A 19645-nucleotide genomic window follows, 5' to 3' on the forward strand; every position below is an offset into this window, starting at 1 on the left:
ATTTTTGTTTTAATGCACATATTGAAGTATAACATCAGAAACAAATATGCAAATGTGGTATAAAAATTTCAATTACATTTTAAAAAAAATACATTGGTATACAAAAAAATGGTATATTTTCTTAACTGACATAGCAAATAATGTAATCAATGTGACTCATCAACTGCCTCCTCTAATCAGTTCCCGAATTAATAAGTTGCTCAAACTACTTCAGAGAAATCCAACTTCACAAGTGGGGTTGTTTCTTTAGTATAGTAAAAAGTAAACTGTTTAGTAGCAAATATTTTTATTAAAGAACTCAGAAAATAATTAACTGAAAGTTTATGTCCTTATAATAGAATCATAAAAATAGAACTTTACAATAATAAAATACAATTGGAGAAAAAAACATTTAAATAATAAAAACAGGCCAAAACCAAAATCAATTCAATTGTTCATTCTTCATTCAAACGAATGAAGCCAAAATAAACATATTAGTCATAGGTTTGCAGAAAATAACCCATGTATGAATCACAAACCTATTTTCTTGTATTTTGGAGGCAAGTCCATATACAAAGTATTTATTGTGAACAATGAATGCAGCACAATGCATGTTTTTGTTATTTCAGCAAATTGATTACAAAGAGCAGCGGCTGAATCAGGGTTTGCAAGCTTCCAAAAAATAAAAAAATTAAAAAATAACTGGCCGATTCGCCAATCCAAGTAGCCCATTTACCTATCAAAACTAGTTCAAAGCTAACCTAATGGCCAATTAAAACTAACCCAAATAACAAATCAAAACTAGCCCAAAGCTAGCCCAATGGTGAATAGAAACCAAAACTAGCAAAAAACTGGCCCAATGGCCATTTAAAATAAGTCCAATGACCAATCAATAGTAGCCCATTGACCAATCAAATCTAGCCCAAAAATCAACCTAAACAAGCCTAAAACTAGCATAATGGCCAGTCAAATCAAAACTAGCCAAAGGCTAGCCCAATGGCTAATTAAATCTAGCCCAATGATCAACCTAACCAAGCCCAAAACTAGCACAATGGCCAATCAAATCAAAACTAGCCCAAAGCTAGCCCAATGGTGAATAGAAACCAAAACTAGCACAAAACTAGCCCATTGGCCAATCAAATTTAGCCCAATAATCAACCTAAACAAGCCCAAAACTAGCCCAATGACCAATCAAAACAAAGCCAATGACCAATCAATACTAGCCCAATGGATAAACAAATATAGCCCAATGATTAACCTAAACAAGCCCAAAAGCTAATCAAAATCAAATATAGCCCAAACTAACTCAGTGGGCAAAACTAGCCCAGAGCTAGCCCAATGGCTAATTAAATTAAAACTAGCCCAAACTAACCCAGTGGCTAATCAAAACTAGCCCAAAGCTAGCCCAATGGCTAATCAAATCTAGTCCAATGATCAACCTAAACAAGCCCAAAACTTGCCCATTGGTTAATCAAAATCAAAAAATGCCGTAAACTAACCCAGTGGCCATTCAAAATCAAAACTAACTTAAAGCTAGCCCAATGGCCAAACTAGGCCAAAACTAACTTATTGGCAGATCAAAATCAAAACTAGCCCTAAAGCTAGCCCAATGGCTAATCAAAATGAGTCCAATGACCAATCAATACCAGCCCAATGATCAACCTAAACAAACCCAAAACTATCCCAACAGCCAGTCAAAATTAGAAACTACTCTAAAGCTAAGCCAATGGCCAATCAAATGTAGCCCAATGATCAACCTAAACAAGCCCAAATCTAACCTAATGGCCAATCAAAATGAGTCTAATGACCAATCAATACTAACTCAATGGTCAATCAAAACTAACTCAAAACTAGGAAAGCTTTTTGCACAATTTACAAACATAACAACACGAGACAGACTACAATATATGAATTGACATTGGTCACACAACGAAGACACATTTGAAAATGTTTTGTGTAATTTTCACTTGGAAAAATGAAGACTATATAGTGCTTTAGATCTATAAAGCTGATTGAGACACACCCCTTAATTTTTCCAATTCTAAAATGTTATATCTAACAAAGACAAGCAGAGCCCAAATAAGCAAAAAGATGGTTGCTTCTTTTTTGTGAGATTTTCTTCATGTTAGGATAAGAACTCAGCTACTGTTTCTCAGCTGAACCTTTCAACAAAAAAACAGCTTTAGCTCAGCACTCAGGAATCCTGGGACATCTGTCGTCCTCCGCTGCAGTCTGGGAAGAAAAGGCCACCTCTGACCCGCAGAGGCTCTTCCTGTGGAGGAGTTTACACTCGGGGAGCCGGAGAGAAGAGCTAAAAATGGAGCCTGAAGCGCAGCCAACAGTGTGGCTTCCTCTGGCTGAAGGAGAGCAGGGGCTGATGGAACGGTGATGAGGGTTACTGCAGGTCACATGGTTCACACCAGCACACTTACTGCCAGACACTTGGTGGGCTGTCTCCTAAAAAATTTTTTAAAGTATATGCTGAATTATTACTTCCAGGTCACTAGGACAAGACGTCTATATATTATGTGGCTGCAAGAAAGCGAAAATAACCTGGAAAACATCAAAAAACAGCAGCTATTTTCTTGCATTTTGGAGGCAAGTCTATATACAAAGTAATTATTGTGAACAATGAATGTGGCACAATGCATACTTTTAGTTATTTCAGCACATTGTACAGCTTGTACAAGAGCAGCGGCTGAATCTTGGTTTACAAAAGCTTACAAAAAAACTAGCTAATTTTAAATAATTTTAAATAATTTAAATAATTTTCATCCAACTAGCTTATTGACCTATCAAAACTAGACTAAAACCAACCAAATGACCGATTAAAACCAACCCAAATTACTAATTAAATCTAACACAAAACTAATCCAATTGCCAATCAAACCTACCCGAATTTTCGATCAAAGAAACCCAAAGGCTGATCAAAACTAGCCCAATGGCCAATTAAAACGAATACAATGACCCATCAAGACTAGCTCAAAGCTAGCTAAGCCAATGACCAATCCAATCTACCCCAGTGATCAACCTAAACAAGCCCCGAACTAGCTCAATGGTGAATAGAATTTAAAACTAGCACAAAACTATCTCAAAGGCCACTTAAAACAAGTCCAATAACCAATCAATACTAGCCCAATAACAATCAAATCTAGCCCAATAATCAACCTAAACAAGCACAAAACTAGCCGAAAGCTAGCCCAATGGCTAATCAAATCTAGCCCAATCAAGCCCAAAACTAGCACAATGGCAAATCAAAATTAACTAGCACAAAACTAGCTAGTGGCTAATCAAAATCAAAATTAGCCGAAAGCTAGCTTAATGGCTAATCAAATCTAGCCCAATGATTAACCTAAACCAGCCCAAAACTAGCCTAATAGCTAATCGAATTTAAAACCAGCACGATATTAGCCCATTTATCAATCAAAACAAAGCCAATGACCAATCAATACTAGCCCAATGGCCAACCAAATTTAGCCTAATGATCAACCTAAACAAGCCCAAAAGCCAAAACTAGCCCAAACTAACCAAGTGGCCAATCAAAATCAAAACTAGCCCAATGGCAAATCAAAATGCTAAATTATTACTTCCGGGTTACTAGGACAGGACATCTAAATTTTATGTGGCTGCGAGAAAGCGAAAATAATTTTGATCACTTTAATGCATTTAAGAATTTATTTATTTTTTGAAAATGAATGAAGAAAAATGTCAAAGAAATACAAAAATAAAATGCTGACCTCAAACTTTAAGAAAAAGTGTGTATTTGGAACAAAATAACAATAGAGGCAGTAACAATAAAAAAAATATATATATTTGCCCATGTACATTATCATGTGTGTATATGTTATATGTTATGTTAATATTTAAAATATTTTGAACACTGAAATGGACCCTATTTTCTCACAGATATCAGTCAAGTTTGGTAAAGGACAAATCATGGTTTGGGGTTATAGTCAGTATGGGGCATGCGAGAGATCAGCAGAATTGATGGCAACACCAGCAGCCTGAGGCATCAAAACATTTGTGCTGCCCATTACATTACAAACCACAGGAGAGGACAAATTCTTCAGCAGGAAAGCGCTTCAGCCTACACATCAAAGTTCCTGAAAGCAAAGAAGGTCAAGGTACTGCAGGATTGGCCTGCCCAGTCACCAGATATGAACATTATTAAGCATGTCTGGGGTAAGATGAAGGAGGAGGCATTGAAGATGAATCCAAAGAATCTTGATGAACTCTGGGAGTCCTGCAAGAACGATTTCTTTGCCATTCCAGATGACTTTATTAATACATTATTTGAGTCATTGCAGAGATGTATGGATGTAGTGCTCCAAGCTTATAAGAGTCATACACAATATTCATAAATTTTCCACTGCATCATGACTTTATATTCTATACTGTACATTATTTCTGTTAAGTGACAAGACTTTTGTCTAAGTAAAGTCAGACCTCACTGTCCTAATTAAATAATTTTAAAACAAGGCATGATCATATTTTATTTTGGTAAAATAAGCATAATCTAGAGGCCTTTGTCTTTCAAATAAGCCACTTCTAATACCAAATGATCAACTAAAAGTCAAGTTATTATTTGCTGATCCTAAAAGTTGGATAGGCAACAATACTTTTATCAGGTAGTGTATATTTGTGACTTTAAAGAAAAAAGAATCGTTATTTTGTTCATATTTTGACATTTTTATATTTGGAGATTTAAAAAAAGCTGTTACTTTATATTCTATTTACTTACATTCAATATGTTTGACCACATACAGAATATATTTATATATGTGTATGTATATACTCAAAGACTGTCAATACTGATGAACATGTGATTTTTTAGCTTTTTATTATTAATAAATTTGCAACAATTTCAAACTATCTTTTTTTCACATTGTCATTATGGGGTATTGTGCGCAGGATTTTGAGGATCTATTTTGGAACATAAAAAAATGTGGAAAAAGTGAAGCTCTATGAATACTTACCAGATCTAAATTTCACATCTAGCTCCAAAATAAACATTAATATATGTCATTTCATATCTCTCTAACTCACTATTTTTGCATTAAGTGGTCAGTAAAAAGCACTTAATGAAAAGCTGGTCATTAATCAGTCAAAAAACAGTCAATCCACAGGGCAAACATGACCATCTAATATTAGTAGTACACTATAAAGAAAAATTATTTCTTAGTTCTACTTTACTATGTCAAACAGGCCCGTTTAATAGCAGCCAAATGAATCTAATAGGCTCTTATGGCTGACTGGAGAGTTACGAGTCTGGATTTATCTGAAGTGATAGAGACGCACTGTTGTACTGTACACGGTGTAAAATAATACACATAAACATAAAACAATAGACTGGACTAACAGCTCTGCATAAGAATTGAGAAATGTGTGTGTTGTGTGTGTGTGTGTGTGTGTGTGTGTGTGTGTGTGTGTGTGTGTGTGTGTGTGTGTGTGTGTCTGACATTAGGCAGATGGCTGTGAGCTCTGTTTACATTAGACGTTCTGTTCAAGCAAACCAGGCCTGGTCTGTGTGTGTGTGTCACAGAAAAAAAAAATTATGCTTTTAGTCATGCTCTCTGACCCACACAACACCTAAATGTAACACATACTGTAAAATGTGTTTTTTTTTTTTGCTCAAATATAGTGCAATGTTTAAAAGAAAAAGTGGACTAAAAACATTTGAAATATTATTATAAAAAACTAAAATAACACATGAAAAGTATTAAATGTTTTTATTACATAAAACTATAAAATAAAAGTTTGTTTAAAAAATGAGCAAATGCTAAAAAACTGTGGAATATTAAATGATGTTAAATATGATATTTATTATAATTCATTTAGTTTCTTGTCGGCTTAGTCCCTTTATTAATCTGGGGTCGCCACAGCGGAATGAACCGCCAACTTATTCAGCAAGTTTTTACGCAGTGGATGCCTTTCCAGCTGCAACCCATCTCTGGGGTACATCCACACACACACACTCATACTCATACACTACGGACAATTTAGCTTACCCAATTCACCTGTACCACAGGTCTTTGGACTGTGGGGGAAACCGGAGCACCTGGAGGAAACCCACACGAAGGCAGGGAGAATACGCAAACTACACACAGAAACGCCAACTGAGCCGAGGCTCGAACCAGCGATCCAGCGACATTCTTGCTGTGAGGCGACAGCACTACCTACTGCGCCACTGCCTCGCCCTATTTTTATCATAAAATAAATTTAAAATATTTATCTTAATAAACATGATATTATTTATTACTAACAGTTTTAGTATTTGTTCATGTATATATTGAATATATGGCGTTTCTGTGTGGAGTTTGCATGTTCTCCCCACATTTGCATGGGTTACCTCCGGGTGCTCCGGTTTCCACCACAATCCAAAGACATGCATTACAGGTGAATTGGGTAGGCTAAAATTGTCCATAGTATATGAGTGTAAATGAGTGTGTATGGATGTTTCCCAGAGATGGGTTGCAGCTGGAAGGGTATCCGCTGTGTAATACATATGCTGGATAAGTTGGCTGTTCATTCCGCTGTGGCAACCCCAGATTAATAAAAAGACTAAGCCAAAAAGAAAATGAATGAGAATATATAAATTATTTTCATAGATAAATTATATAAATATATTATATATAATAATTTAATAATACAATTTAAATGTATAAAGCACATAAAAGGGTAAACACAAAAATATATTAAAAATAAAATATCTTAAATATATAAAAAATAAATATCAGGTTTATTTAGATATTTGTTAATGATGCTAATTTTTCTTATTTAAATGACAATCATGTCACTGCATTATATGAAAATTGTAAAACAATTGAATAAAATTGTACTGCATAATAGGCCGATCACACCAAACCTGCTTTTACATTCTAAAAACCCGAAGCGCACCACAATGACTTTTTGTTGACAAGAGATGTCTGCTGCGCTTTTTGTCGCTAGGCAATGACTAAATCATCTGCATTATGTGTACGAGAAATTCGCTGTTGATATTGGTATAATTTTAATATTTTATTTATATTGTGATATTCAAAATTTGTGAGTTATACACCTCTGGATAACTTAAAACAGTAACCAATAGCCTCTCCTCTATCTTCAAAAGTCTCTGTAGTCGTCTTGACAACACAAACACTGCTCTCACCTCAATGAAAACTCCGCCACTGCTTTCATTCGATTGGAGAAAATAAAATACGCGACTGACGTAACGTGTTTTTTCTGCTCAGAGTTGACTTTTTTTCAACTGCGAGTTCAGTTTTTGCAAAAACGCGAGGCACAGCAGGCGGTTAAAACGCAAGTGCACATAAGCAGTGCACAAAACGCTTACAGCCATTAGTAAATCATTAAAAAAGGGCGCCTCAATGCAAAAAGCGCATTCGGGGTGATCAGCCCCTTAAATTGTTTAATCAAGTTAAATCAAGTAACATTTACTAGTCATCTCAACTTAAACATTTTGGGTCCTATCATAAACCCAGCACAATAAGGCGCAAGCCGCGATTTGTTGCTATTTTCAGACGAGCGCAACTGTAATTTTTACATTTTGTGCCTTGTTTAAATAGCAAATCCATTTGCGCCACTTTATGGATTCATGGGTGTGCTGGTAGACTAGACTATGTGCAATAGACAGGCTGAAAGCAGGTCTAAAGTCCAGCGCAGAGCACATTAGTTGTGCGCCTTAAATGCGTACACATTGCTTAATACACACAGGGTGTACAGCAATACGAAAATATCTTTACAAATGAAAATTAAGTATCAAAATATTACAAAAATGTTTATTTTCTACATAAATATAAACATGCTTCTTCATTTTGTTTTTTTACAGCTTATTCATGACAACTTCTTTTTGTATAATGTTATTATTAATATTATTAACCTTATTATTTATAATATGCATATTTATATTTGTTTTATTAAAAACAAGCTTAGATTTGTCCACCAGTCAGGTTTTGGGCCATATGGGGCATAAAAATAGGATGTGTGTTTGAAAATAACTTTTAAAAAGTTTTTTTTATAAACTTTTTGACCACGCTTCATTATTATTGTTCATTTACTCGTTTGCTGAAAATTAAAACTGAATTTAGAAATAGTCTTGAAAAAATCTTTGCGCTTAACAAATGAAATTAAATATGTAGGTTATTGGATGTCTTCAGTAGAGTGCACACAACATAGTTTCCCTATCCACGAAAGGGAGAAAAGAAAGTAAAGAGGCCGAATGGAGGAGGTTTTTTCTTTGTCTTCGCTGCAAATGGTCTATTTAACTCTTTTCTTGTTAGTGAAGCGTTCTGTTTTTCCATTTACAAAGTCCACCATGTAAATAGTAAATGCGCCATAGCATGACGCAACTGACTCTTAAAGGGTCACGAAACACCAAAACACATTTTTTGAGCTGTTGACAGTCGTATCTGTGTCCCACACTGCTAAAAACACTATTAGGACGCATAAATCTCACAAAAAAGTGAAAATTGGTCGTTTTTGCGTTATTTCAAGCAAATTCGTACTTCCGTTTGAAACAGATTTTTGAAGCTGCGTCACGGCCATGAGATCTTAGCATGTATTCCAGCATGTAGACTAGACGTCTGCACCGTGATGTACCGTATTACGTCTCAGAGTGTGCTGCATTAATGCATGAGTAAGGCTTGGTTCAAACCAATCAGCGCGCTCTATTGTGCAACTTCATTAATATTCATTAATGTTACAGTGTATACGGCAGAGAGACGCCACATTGTGTTGGCAAAACAAGCGTGTCAAGGAACATTGTTTACCCGAGAGCTTTTCTCTTTTGCAAATGGATATCCGGATTCGCTGCTTGTCTTCTCTTTATAAAGACGCGGTTCTAGTTGCTGTGGATTGTCCTGCCTCTACAGATTTGGTAAGTGAGCGACCAGTGGTCTTTGTTTGTTGTCGTATCGAACTAACTATTGAACTGAGTGTAAACATGTTAGCACCACAACCAAACTATAACTGTAACGACGGGGAGATGACACTCACAACAGAAGGTAGGATCCAAATGCAGGTTTTAATCGTTGTCAGGTAAGCAATGGTCAACAGGTATAAACAGATATAGTCAGGCAGTCCAGAATCATAATCAGTACACAGGCGAGAGGTCAAAAAGGCAGGCGGCAGGCAGGGAGAACAAAGCTAAGCCGAAAAACACAGGAAAACAAGACAGGATTAACGCGTTGTAATGTAATCTATACAGTGAATAAGACTCGGCAACATGTGTGTGGAAAAGAGGGGTTTAAATAGTCCAAATAATCATTGTGTGAGTGGCTTCAGCTGTGAGAGTTTAATCAGTCTGGATCTTGAACCGGTTGTGTGTGTGTGGCCTGACTGGGTGTTGTAGTCCAAAACATGGCAGATATGTAGTTCAAGGAGTGTGAACGTTTACCAGCGACCTCTGGTGGTTAGCGATCGCTGGTAATCATGATGAAGCATGATTAAACTATTAAAATAACTTACACATGCTTAAAATTTGTTGTCATGACTTTGTCATATCATTTTTACAGTATAGAATGCATTGTAATATATTTTAATAGGTAAACTGCATGAAAAATAATTATTAGCCATAACATAAAAATAATGACTTACTTTCAAATATTATTAATAAATTAATCAATTATATTTAAACCAAGTTACTACTAGTGTATCTCTAACACCGTATATAGATTTCAAAAGCCTTATAACAACAATATCTGACTTATCTGTCACAGATATTTGAATAAACATACAATTATTTTTAATCATTGATCAGTTTAATTTAATAATTTACTAAATTAAACTGATTAGAAGTTCTAACAGAAATGAGTAAAATGTCATAACATTATGTCATAACATTATCATTACTGTGTAATGTCCAGTGTGTGTGTGTGTGTGTGTGTGTGTGTGTGTGTGTGTGAGTGTGTGTGTGAGTGTGTGTGTGTGTGTGTGTGTGTGTGTGTGTGTGTGTGTGTGTGTGTGTGTGTGTGTGAGTGTGTGTGTGTGTGTGTGTGTGTGTGTGTAAACTCACTGACCTCGCCCTCTGGTGAAGAGCCAACAATTAGAAACTCCATGTGATATGAACACACACACACACACACACACACACAAACACACACACAAACACACACTTGGCCAGTCTGTTTGCGCAACTTGACACCTCTCTCCTTCATGCTACAGATTTATTAGCAATAACCATCAGAAAGCGCTGGGACAGAGAGACACCATTCAGCTCCTCACTTTCTGTCAATCCTCCCTTCAGTCTCTTTTCCCTTTGACTTTCCCTTCACAAATCATCCAATAAATATAACTCCCTCACAAGCGTCCTGATCCAGCGGATTTACATTCGCTGACACCCAGAACATCTCTGTCCATAAAAGCCAATGTTTGGAGATCCTTCTTGTGTCGGCCAGATCTGTCCAGTAAAAGTCAACAAGTGTGCAGAAGTCTTCATAAAAACTTTACTATTGCTTTGAATGTTTACTTCGACCTCCTAGTAACATTTATAGAGCATTTACTCTAGTGGTTAAAAAAGTGCTTTAATAATGAAGTTTCATAGTTATGAACAAAGTAATTCTTGTAGAATGTTCATGTTCTGTTATTCTCAGAACAATCTGGCTTTGTGGTTTGAACCCACATTCTGCCAGCAATGTTACAGTAATCTTATGTAGATACTTGAAAGCCACTTAGTAAAACCATTGATTCATAAAACGAAGGTTGAGGGCATACACACACTATGCTCTCCGAATTGTGCCCAGCCCTATTTCCCGGATGGTTTGAAAAGTGTGGGTGGGACTGGAGCTAGCCTGCTACGGCGAAAAAAAATCCTGATACAAACCGAATCGTAGGTCAAAAATCGTGATACAAACCGAATCGTTTTCCACATATGAAGGAGGCCTGATCTTTGAATATGCAACTGCATGCGCTATTTTCGTGTTTACACGGTCATAGAACAGATCCAATCTGTGTCTCATTATATGAACAAAAAATCAGAATTAGATCACATTTAACTGGCAGTGTAAACTAGGTCTAAATAACTATAGTAACTCTAATCAATATTGAAATTATACAGTAGGGAAAAAAGTGAATTTAAAGTAGATTTCATTTCTGCATATAGGCTCATTCATTTTAATAGGCTAAACCTTTTATTTTATTTGCATTGTGTTTCTCATGTATGCCATGCATTCATTTGTTTATAATTTAATTTCCCACAAATAACAGTAGTTTTAACTATGTTTATTTACAGTAAAACTAATAAATCAAAAATTAATAAATCAAGTCAAAATTTGGATTTGTTTGGGGTGGGTTTTCTCCCCTTATGTGGGGTATAAAGTGTCTTTACATCCCAATGTTGAAAGGTATGGTCTTCTCCACAAGAAGCACAGAAAAAACGAGAGAATATTGTTTGTGATGTTGATCAGGTTTTGCGTGCAGACCTAAACAATAGACACAGGATTTGTATCGATTTTAATTGGACGTTCTTTAAATGTTTTTTAAACGTTACCACTTACTGTCACTATTCAGAAAACAACGAAAGCAATGTTCCTAAAATGTTTAATAGGATTCCAGACAAATCTGGTGTAGAGAAGTATGAAACTGCTGTATCTGTGTCGGCTTTTTGTTCATTTATTAGTTCAGCACTTCCGGGTATTTGTGATTTTTGTGTCTGTCCTCGTTTCTCTGCTGCTCTGTGTTTATCTACCTGTGGCTGCTCCAGATATTATATAAAGCCATTATGATCATTGCAGATTATGTGCAGCTTTTGCGAGCTCTGCGATGCCACTAGAGGGGGTGGGTCAGACAATTCACAATGCAAACCTGTGAAAACATAAAACTACTGTCCTTTGACAAAGATTACCTTCACATGTGCAGACAACTGTAGCTCGGAATACCTCATGTTCATTTTGAGGATGAAGTGAGAGGGATAAAAAAGATTCAGTGATGGAAACCTGATCCATGATGATCATTTTTAGAGACAGATGCACCATATTTTATCACTACTAGACTTTTAACAAAAGCTTAATGTGCCTTTAGATCATATATATATATCATATATGTTGTATATATACAACATCAAATATGAAAAGTGGACTGTGCTAACTGTTAACAAATTTTTTTTTTTTTTTTTTTGGGTTACAAATTTCTTAATTCATAAAATTGGATAAAAGAATTCAGCCATATGTTGTCAATCTATTAAGTCAATTGGCCATTATAACATTATATTGTCACTGTTTGGTCACTTTTGTCAGTATGTATGTTTGTTTTTGTCATTATTGTTATGAATTTGTTGCGATGTGATGTTACAGTTACTTTTTCGAATCAAAAACGAAGGTTAAATAATTTTTTTTTTTATTGTAGTAATTTTTCCAATAATTTTTTTTTTTTTAAAGAGATATACACCATAATTTCTTGTTTCTTTGAGTTGCATTTGGCAAATCAGATTTAGGTGATGCTATAATTGAAAGTAAAGTATTTACAGTATACCGTAATGGTATTTTATGTATGCAGATAAATCTGAACATAGTACAGTATGTAACCAACTTTAAATAAACAACTGGGAAATAATAAAGCCACATTTTGCAACAAAATACCAAATTATTTGCTATATAATATTTATAGTCAAGCCCCAAATTATTCCGACTCAGGCTCATTCTGATTGCATGCCCCAGTTTTTGTTATCATGAGTCTTCCAGAGGCTGCTGTGTATGCTTTTTGAGATCTAAAATTTCTCTAGTGAGAGCCAATCACGCTTGCTGTTCTCACATAAATCCACCAGAGGCTGCTTTTAACAGACTGACTGACCAACCGTCTGATCCCTCCACACTCCTCCTTCTCTAATCAATAGTGTTTTAAAGGTTCAAGAAACCCTTAAGTACTTTTTTTGAGTTTTTAACTGATTAATGAGTGTTGAGCATCACTTAAGACACTGTTAGCACCTGTCAACTTTAATTGTGAGGAAACTGATTAATTTTGAGCTTTTGTCAGCTAATTTCATCTTCAGGGTTTAAAATGGTTTTTGGGGCGGGATCAAAACGGTGACAGCGCAAAACTGCAAGTGGAATGATGAGGCGTCGGTTTCTCATTATTTTTTATAACGGAGTTTTCATATCCTATGAGAAGAGCTGGCTTCTTAATTATTCATGTCATCGCCATGCTGCTGTGTTTGCCTAAATCCTTCAGATTTCTAGCAGGACTAATGGCTAAAATAGACAGGGATGGAGGAAGAAGTCTTAATTTAGTGTTTATATAAACACAATTATCTTTATAATGATATAAATTGTGGTTATGTGTATATGAAATTACAAATAATAAATGTAGCGGAACATTAAATTACTGTTTATTTCTTCGCATTTTAACTTTGTAAACTATAAAATCATGGGTCTCCTCACGGTTTGTGTCTCATTTTGTGAGTCAACTGAAAACAATTGTTCGCTCCCCTCCTTCTCACCTGCTCTGCTGGCCATGTGTATTCCTGCCTCTGATCGCAGAGCTCCACGCCCATTATGATGTTTTTTTTTTTTTATTCTGAGGTAGACTTGAACCGAAAGTAGGGGGGTTTCATGGCCCTTTAAAAAGCACAGATTGACCAGCACTCACTTTCCTAAACCGACAGTGTTTTGAAAAGCAATCCAGAATAAGAAAAGCCCTTATGGCAGCCTGATTTTTTCAGATTTGACCACATTCTCACTCTGTTATTTACTAGTTTATTTTATTTTTTTTGGCTTTTGTTTTTGTCTCACCCACTTTCTATAACTGCTCTTCGCCGGACACGAATCACATTGTAACGGTCAATTCCTCTCTGTGTCCCAAATCCTCTGACAAATGCGTCGAGCCACTGGACAAAGTGGAAACAGCGGAAAAGCAGTCCACATGAAGGTAATCGGCCAGCTGGTAAGCGCAAAAAGGGCAAAAAATATCATGCCACTCCGTAACATTTATTTTAAAGATGAAATGCAGCCATACATATTTCTGGCTATACATAATTTGTGATCTCCAGAAATGTATACACAGGGCTACGTTTTCAGAATGAGCCTGTGTTAAATTATTCATACACCAGGGTTATGTAAAGTAGATCTCGTACTGGGACTACTAATTAATAATGGGGTGATGTAAGCACATAGTAGTTAGGGCCATCTAATATAAAGTGGGACCAGGTATAATTTCCCCAAAAATGTAAATTCTGTCTTTTTGTGCTACTGTAGGATGAATAATTTGTGGGCACGAAATCACACATGACAGTCAAAGAAGATGCGTTCGTGAATACATCAATACTTGAATGCAATGTAGCTATTTACATTTAAAATATATTGATTTTAAATATATTTATCATTGGAAGCAGATACTGTATGGTATGGAAACCTGCGTTCCCTTTTTTTTTGTATATGTTTTTTGGATCATTACTATATTGTTCCCAACATTAATCAACAAAAATAAAGAGAAAAAAAGTGTTATTAAGAAATAATTTATCAGAGATTTATTTTTAAGAGGACTAAACAAATAAGATTAATAAGACAAACCAAATCTAACTACAAAAGTGGTTGAGTGTTGAAATACTGTGTACAAAAGAAAGATGTATAACAGACACACTTTAGAAAATGCAAGGTTCCACAAAATATCCCTTATGTTTTCCTAACACAGATCGATTAAGTTAACTTAATTGTTTTACAAATTGAAGTGGATTCAACACAAAACACTTCGGTTGTCCCAAAAACAACTAAGGAATTGTGTTGTTTCAACTCATTTTAAAGAAGCAGAACAAGAAATATGTAGTTGCCTTGATGAATTTATTGGCTGTATGAGACATTTTGCATTTGGCAAATGTAAATTCAAACTGACCAATGTCATTTAATGATTCAAACTGAAAAACTGAAACAAACTAAAAGTCTTAATGAAAATTTTGTAACAATTCTCTTTATCCTGTGTACTAACGCAGGGGAAGAGTGGTTTATTAAGCCAACTATTATGAGTGAGTGTCTGCCTGAACTGTGATCTTCTACACATGTGAGAGGTTAGAGACTATGTGTTAGCTCTGTGGCGCAGCAGCCGAGCGGTGCCATTATTAAACACTGAGCTAATGCCTCTGAGACCTTCTGCTGCAGTAATTCAAAAGCTGGAAAAATGGAGAAACACAGCTAACCCTGAACTAAACCTAACTGAACTGCAAAACTGATCATTAAATCTGCATGAGAGCCAGTGGTGTAAAGTAACAAATTACAAATACTCAAATGACTGTAATTGAGTAGTTTTTCTCAGAATTGTAATTTACCAAGTAGCTTTAAAAATGTGTACTTTTACTTTCCCTTGAGTACGTTTTTAGTGTAGTATTGGTACTTTTACTTCACTACTTTCCTTCAACCTGCAGTCACTACTATATTCTTTCTTGTCTATGTGGAATAGAAAAATCAGTCCTGCATTTCCTGTCCAATCAAATTACACAACAAAGATAAATTATATCATAAAGCACAACCTCAAGACATGGGCAATTAATAATGGCAGCAAACAGTTTGGAAACATTAAAAGTGTACAAGAAGATGTCCAAAATCATTATACGCTTTGACCCAGAGACTGTACATAGCAGAAACAGAAATAGCCTTAAACATGCAGCAGGTACAAGATGTCAACATTAGGTCAGATTGACGCTGTACCCTAACGTCGTGGGGATGTTGCATTTTGTTTGAAAATGAAAATCAGATTGACATCAGAACCCAATGTCAGCCCAACGTCCAACCCAAAATCAACCAAATATCAACGTCTAATGATATTACAGCTTGACGGTGTGTGGTCCACTATGACGTCTATTAGATGTTGGATTTTGAGAACCATACCTGACGAATAAATGTCAGTAATTGTCGTCAATATGACGTTGGTTTAAGACGTTGGTCACTTTACAACACAACCTAAATTCAATCAAATATCAACATCATTTGACATCATTATTGGAAATCAAAATGACGTTGTACTTAGATGCTGACTAGACTTTGATCACCTGGCGACACGACCTACATCTAACCTGATATTAACATCTTATGACGTTGTTGTTATGCTGGGCAATGCCTAAATGCACTACAGAATGTTCTGTTTACACACATTCACAAATTACATTTAAATCATCAATTTTTCACATCGTAATAATCACTACTCCTGAGTACTTTTGAAACTTTTTACACATACATTGAGTTATACTTACAACAGATACTTTTACTCTGCTTGCACTACACCTTAAGGCAAGTAATGGTATTTTTACTTAAGTATGATTTTTTAGTACTCTTTCACCACTGATGAGATCATTATACTGCCATCAAGCATGCGTACACAACTGCTTTAAGTCAAGACCCTGCAGGCACAAACACAGTTTTTCTGTTGATTTTGAGATTTTTGGGACTTGTTGGATTTTCATGAAGTCAGGATTCCCATTCTGTCATGAACAGCAAATTCAAGGACTTTCAAGGCCTTTTTAAAGCACCATTCATTATAAATCAAGCACCTTTGGAATTCATACCCCAGCATGTGTGGCCCCATTATATCCTTATTGTACTTAACATTTCATTTACACTTAATATTTACATTAAAATGTCAAAGTAATTGATTGACATGTTCATTCATTCATTCATTCATTCATTCATTCATTCATTCATTTTTTGCCACTTTTCCGGGGCCGAGTCGCAGGGGCAGCAGTCTTGGGAGAGAACCCCAGAATTCCCTCTCCCCAGCCACTTCCTTCAGCTCCTCTGGGGAATCCCGAGGCATTCCCAGGCCAGCTGAGAGAAATAGTCCCTCCAGCGTGTCCTGGGTCTTCCCTGAGGCCTCCTCCCGGTGGGACATGCCTGGAACACCTCCCTAGGTGGGCGTCCAGGAGGCATCCAAAACAGATACCAGATCCACCTCAGCTGACTTCTCTCAATGTGGAGGAGCAGTGGCTCTACTCCGAGCTCCTCCCGGGTGTCAGAGCTCCTCACCCTAGCCAGAACCGTGCGCCCCACCACCCTTCGAAGGAAACTCATTTTGGCCGCTTGTATTCGAGATCTAGTCCTTTCAGTCATTACCTAAAGCTCATGACCATAGGTAAGAATAGGAACATAAATTGACCGGTAAATCGAGAGCTTTGCCTTTTGGCTGAGAGGGTGCTCGCTGCAGAGCCATTTGAGGAGAGCTGAGCTCCAGCGAGGGGGAGCATGAGCTGTCGCTCCTCCTCCTGTAAGCTGTTTTAATGCGTACACCAACCCCACCCCTAACCCTACCCCCAGTGACATCACTCGTAGAAGAAGTGCAAAAAAGGTGGAGCTCAAGCTTAAGCTCCCCCTCCTTGGAGCTCACCTCTCCTCAAATGGCTCTGCAGCGAGCACCACTTGTTTTGGCTCAGCTCCTTCTTTACCACAACTGACCGGTACATTGACTGCTGCAGATGCACCAATTCGCCTGTCAATCTCACGTTCCATCCATCCCTCACTCCTGAACAAAACCCCGAGATACTTAAACTCCTTCACCTGGGGTAAGGACTTTACACCAACCTGGAGATGGCTAACCACCTTTGTCCGGTGGTCATGTTCAAAGAACTGTAATCAAATGTGTTAAATTCAATACTAGTAGCATACAAATATGGTTTTTATAAAATATGCATTATTTGTCAGTGTTATTGTCAAACCTCATTTAAAAAGCGTAGCCCTATATACATTTTTGGAAATTGCAATATTATGTAGCCAGAAGTACCTATGGCTGCATTTCGTCTTTAAAACGAATACTACGGGGTAGTATGATGGTTACCAGTTTGTCCAGTAGCTCGCCATGTGTGTTGGCGGACTTAAGAAGCAGATAGGAGTAGACCACAAAGATGGGGTTCGAGTTCGGCAAAGAACAGTTCCAGAAAGCAGGTAAGACAAAAACAAAGCCCAAAAGATTCTGTCAGTCAGTCAGCAGTGGATTCACGCAAGAACAGCAGGTGTGAATGACACTGGCCAGAGAAATTTGAGTTCTCAAAAAGCATAAACAGCGACCTCTGGTGCATTCGCAAAAACAAAAACTTGCAAAAAAAACATACCAACTGGGAAGTATTTGGTGCTTTCCAGAAATGTATATAGTAGGGATGGGAAGATTAATCGATATGTATCGATACGTGGTCATGCGCGTGCACGGTGCGAGTGCATCGGTTATGCAGCAGAGGATGAATGAAATTTTGGAAGCAAATCGAGATGCATCGGCTTTTGCGAGATGCATCGGTTTTTCCAAGATACAGCTTATATTTTTAATATAGAATGTATTTTTTATTTATTAACAAGTGTTGTCAACCTGTTTTTGGCGCATAATTTAATCGACCTACATAAAGTAAGCCTAACGGATTTGCGGATGTGTACACTTACACTACAACTGTATCAGGTGTGCGGATGAAGCTAGTGGTGCGCCCTCAGAAAGCGCGAGAAGCAAAACAAACATTTTATTCCCCACTGAGTTTTAAATCTAAAGTATGGCAACATTATGGATTTAAGGATGGACGACATGACAGGACAGATGCAATTTGCAAAAGTGTGCCGCGCATCTGTAAAATACGAGGGCAGTACGACTAATCTGAAATCTCACTTTAAGCGGCGCCACGGTGTTGTTGTGAAAGCTCCATCTTCCAGTGGACCTCTATTCTGCCGCCCTATGCGCAGATATAACTGAGGACGCGCCGGTGTCGCGGACCTCTATTCTGCCGCCCTATGCGCGAATATAACTGAGGACGCGCAGGTGTCGCGGACCTCTATTCTTCCGCCCTATGCGCGGATATAACTGAGGACGCGGGTGTCGCGGACCTCTATTCTGCCACCCTATGCGCGGATATAACTGAGGACAAGCGGGCGCTGATGGAGGTGTCGCGGACATAACTGAGGATGCGGGTGGTAAGGGGGGGTGTTGCGGACGCCGCCCTCTCTATACTGCCGCCCTAGGCGGCCGCCTAGGTCGCCTCTATGGACGTGCCGGCCCTGTTCATCTGCAAAGATATTCAGCCTAGTGTCACGGAGAACGAAGGTTTTGAACACCTCCTTCTGTTGATTTTTATTTAATTATAATAATAATAATAATATTAATAATAATAATGATAAAAATAATGGGTGTCACGGTGGCACAGTGGGTAGTTTGACCACCTCACAGCAAGAAGATTGCTGGTTTGTTATATTTTTATTAGCCTGTTGTTTACAGTGACAGTGATGTTTCAAAGCAGCATAACACTGCTAGTTCACGACCTTAAGTTTTGAATAATCAGTGGCAAAATAAATCTTTGTAAAACTTGTTTTCATAGTTGAAAAGTTAAATCACAATTCTTGTTGTGCAATGCTAAACCTTTATGTTGAAAGAGTGCAAATATATATATTTTTAATATATATTGCACTTATACATTCTGTATATCTTGAAAATACTTAAATAATATGTGCTATATGTTCTAAAATGGCCCTCAACTGTAAACTGACACTCTGGCTCTGAGAGAAAAGCCAGTTTGTAAAAAAAAGTCTTGGTTTTGCTTGGTTAATAAATAATCAATCAAACTCATTCAATGGCACAGCATCCTCTTTCACATCATCTCATAAACTTGATCTAATTAGTTAGTGCTGAATTATCGCATTGTATCGTGATATGGGTGTAAATCGTATCGTGTTGCATCGCAATATGTCACAAATGTATCGCTAATATATGGGATCGTATTCTTTGTATCGAG

At 36.9% G+C, this 19645-nt stretch overlaps 1 protein-coding gene across 2 annotated transcripts in view; it reads right to left on the reverse strand.

The window, feature by feature from the left end:
- adcy6a (adenylate cyclase 6a) overlaps positions 1-19645 on the reverse strand; it is a 133830-nt gene that overhangs the window by 66511 nt on the left and 47674 nt on the right. Inside the window, exon 1 of one of the 2 annotated variants that reach the window (XM_073939520.1) lies at positions 519-3471. The exons of the other annotated variant lie outside the window; for it this stretch is intronic. The gene's annotated coding sequence lies outside the window, so the exon portion shown is untranslated. Of the gene's footprint in view, positions 1-518; positions 3472-19645 lie in introns of those variants that run through there. 2 annotated transcript variants of the gene reach the window in all.

This window comes from Danio rerio, chromosome 23, assembly GCF_049306965.1.
Source record: "Danio rerio strain Tuebingen ecotype United States chromosome 23, GRCz12tu, whole genome shotgun sequence".
In the NCBI taxonomy this organism is placed as follows: Eukaryota; Metazoa; Chordata; class Actinopteri; order Cypriniformes; family Danionidae; genus Danio; species Danio rerio.